Source organism: Tupaia chinensis, unplaced genomic scaffold (genome assembly GCF_000334495.1).
Source record: "Tupaia chinensis unplaced genomic scaffold, TupChi_1.0 Scaffold000680_1, whole genome shotgun sequence".
NCBI classification, from domain to species: domain Eukaryota; kingdom Metazoa; phylum Chordata; class Mammalia; order Scandentia; family Tupaiidae; genus Tupaia; species Tupaia belangeri.
Window position 1 is genome coordinate 1744870 of NW_006160204.1, and position 3958 is coordinate 1748827.

General features: G+C 35.5%; 1 pseudogene; it reads right to left on the reverse strand.

Annotated features, from left to right (window-relative positions):
• Positions 1-906: 906 nt before the first annotated feature.
• Positions 907-1678, reverse strand: LOC102492647 (60S ribosomal protein L6 pseudogene; annotated as a pseudogene).
• Positions 1679-3958: the final 2280 nt, after the last annotated feature.

Genomic DNA, 3958 nt, shown 5'->3' on the forward strand with positions numbered 1-3958 from the left:
ATGATATGAATATTTCTTAAAATTATATATATAGACATATAGATATATATTTAGTTTTATATATATATATAGTTTCATGTATATCTATCTATACATATATATAAGATTTAAAGAAAACACAATTTAAATATGTTAAAATTTGAGACATCTAAAGACCAGCTTACACATGACCTATATTAAGCAAGTCAAATATTTTCCCACTAATTCTCATAAATGTTAATTTTGTTAACCAAAAATATAATTCATTAGTTAGATTAAATACACTCTTGGGAATGCCCTCTACTATTGGAAAATCACAATTCGAAATGCAGTTTGGATGATGTGACACGAGCATTCTTTTTTCTTTTTTAGTTTTGACAGAGGGTGCATGTGTTCACCAAAGAGATAGAGAGAGAGAGAGAGAGAGAGAGAGAGAGAGAAAGTACCCTCCCTGCCCCCACACAGACAACAGGCATGCCACAATCCCTTATTCTCCATCTCTCCTTATGGAATTTTGGATACATACACACAAGCATCAAGCATGTTTTTCAAGCCACAGAGCTCAGGACTCAAACCATGTAATCAACTGTGTGTGATTCAGATACTTTAACCATCATGCCACAAGCTGCCTTGACATGAGCACTCTTAATTTAATCATAAGAGTATAAATCAGAACAAAATTTTAAAAAAACTGCTATAATGCATATATGTGAGCATATATGTATATATAGATAAGGAGATGAGTTTATGAATATGTCTAAATGCATGCCTATAGGTAAATAATGTGTTATAACTAAAAATATATAGTAACATATGAAATATTAAAATAATATTTTTCTCAGATTACTGCAGCATTGACAGCACAGTTTTTTTTTTTCTTTTTTTATGATCAGTTATTTAATTAGGTTCTTGGCAAAAAAATCTAGAGTCCACAGCTTTCTGATCAACCTTGTGCTGCTCTGAAATCTCATATTTCTCTTTCTTTGTGTCAAAGATCTCACCTTCCTGGTGTCTGGGCTTCCGCAGTTTCTTTTTCTTGAAGTAAGCATCGGTAAGGTGCTTTGGGATTTTTACTTTGCTAATATCAATTTTCGTGGAGGTGGCAATGACAAATTTCTAGTGTGTTCTATGCAATGGAACTTGATTGAGGACCAGTGGTCCAGTTATAAGTAGCAAGTCACTCTGCTTCTTCAGGAAAACCACTCCCTTGCCTCTGTGGCGTCCAGTGAGGATGATCAGAATGGTCCCAGGAGTGATGCTGGCTTGTAGCTCTCTCACATGCTGACTGAAGGGTTTTTTGCCGTGGCTCAACAGCTTTCGAGGCACATCTTCAGTAGGATAATACCTAGGCATTTTGCGCGGTTTAACCACCTGGGTACCACCATTCTTGTCTCCACCAACCAGTTTTGTGACAGTTGCAAGAACCTTCTCCTTCTTTTTCTTTTCCATCCTGGATTTAGTGGCCGAGTATTTCCTCTTGTACATGGCCTTCCTGGAATACATGGCAGACTGGGAGTATCTGCCGATGCCCCGGACTAGGACAGGGTTTTGGCTGCAATGGGGCTTCCCCTTCTTGGGCTTCTTAGTCTTGGGGTCACCCTTTTTAACCTTGCCACTGGCATCAGCCTTCTTGGCTTCAGGTTTCTTCTCCTTAGTATCCTGCTTTGCAGATTTATCGCCTGCCATCGTGTATAGTGGCAAAGACTGACAGCACAGTTTGACGGCAACCTCCATGTGACACCTTGACCCAGAGCTATCGATTTTAACAGCTTCTCGATCCCAAATCCACAGAGACTGAAATGATAAATATTTGTTGTTTCCAGCCATGAAATTTGCTGTAATTTGTTTCATAAAACTGGATCACTGTAACTTCCTCTGCCTGATGAGCTGAATCTTGAGAAAACCTACAGTTAATAGTTTACTTACTGAAGAAAAATCTAATGCCCTTTTTCTACAGGAGGAACAAAACAAGTATCTCTGCTCTCACCATTTTTATTCAACCAGAGGCTGTAAAAGAGACAAAAAAAAAGAAATGAAAACATCCAGGTATTAAAGGAAGAAGTCAGACTGTATCCTGAGTTGATTTTATTTTCTATGTAGAAAGCCCTATGGAATCTATAAATAAGTCAGCAGGTTTAATAAGTGAGCTTATTATGGCTGCAGGGTAGAAGATCGACCTACAAAAGGGGACCGCATTTCTGTTACTAGCAATAAAGATCAAATATGACATTTAAAAATATAATTTATGAGTATATCAAAGCCATAAAATACTTAGAGATAAATGTGATTCAAGGTATATAGACCAGTGGAAAGTACAAAAACCTTGTAAGAGAAATTAAAGAGGGCCTGAACTAGTTAAAAGATATATAATAGTGATGGAAAGGAAGATGTAATATTGTTAAGATATATATTCTCTTAAGGCAGAGATTAGAAGAAGGTATTTGTAATATATATATATATATATATATATATACACACACACATATATATATATATAAAATATAATTAACAAAAGGTCCATGTATATATTTAAATAAATAACAAAAGGTCCATATCAGGACTATAAAAATCCAAATCAATAAAAAAAATAAAGATAACTCAGTAGGAATAATGGATAATTGTTTGACAGGCACTGACCAATTACATGGCTAATAAATAGATGAAAACGTCATCAACCTTGTAAGTAATTGGAAAAGCACAAATTAAAATGACAATGGTTGACAATGGATGAAACTTAAAAAAAAAAAGATACATATTCTCAAATTGTTTTGCAAATCAGCAGTTTCCCAGTCAAAATCTCAGCAGACGTTTTTTGTACAAATTGAAGAGCAGTTCTAAAATCCATATGGAAATGCAAAGGACCTAGAAGATTTACACTATCCAACTATAAGACTTATCTATTAAAATCCAAAATCCAAATTGTGGTATTGACATGTAGGAAGAAAAATAGATCAATGGGACAGAGTAAATAGTCTAGGACACACACATATACATGCAATTTATGTTAACAAAGACAATTCAATCAAGACAGCTTTTTTTTTTTTTTTGAGAGGTTTTTGCCATAGGGCGCGTGTGATTGCCAGACAGACGGAGAGAGACAGAGAGATAGAAAGCGAGAAATCACCCTCCAGAGGGGATGACCACGCCGCAATCCCTTCTCCTCCATTCTCCTCTTGGGATCTTGGGCATGCACGCACATGCACCCGGCGTGAGTTTTAAGCCACCGGGTCCAGGACTCAAACCGCGGCCGACTACATGGGAGTCCAGCAACAAAGCCATTACGCTAACTGCTGGTCCCAAGACAGCTTTTTAAGTACAATGTCAGAATTATAAGGTATCCATTTGCAAAATACTGAACTTAAATCCATGCCTAATAAATACACAAAATTAATTGAAAGTAGATTAAAGACTTAAATGTAAATTCTAAAGTTAAAAACCTTCTAACATAAAATGAAAGAGAAAAACTTTACGACCATGGGCTAGGCAATGATTTTTCAAATAAGACATTAAATGCACTATTCATAAATTAGCTCAGTCAAATATATATATTCAAATTGAACTTCATCAAAATCAGAAACTATTTCTCTTTTTGACAGTACTAAGTGAATAAAAAAGGCAAGTCACAGATTGTGAAATAAATATTTGCAAACTATACATCTAATTAAATGCTTAAATCATGAACCTTTAATGAATCACCAAAACTTTTAATAAGGAAACACTGAATTTTACAATAGATAGGCAGAATATTTTAGTAGACACTTTACTAAAGAATATTTGGGGGCCAGCATGTAGTGTGGAGGTTAAGATGACTGGATCCCACATTGCCAGATCTGTGGTTCAGGTCTTGAACTGGTGGCTTGAAAACATACTGGGAGGATGTGCGTGTATACCCAAGCATCAACAGGCTAGATAAATCAGAAGAAAGAAACTGAATTTAGAGACAGAACTTCTGAAATAAGTCAGTCAGACAAAAAAGAAA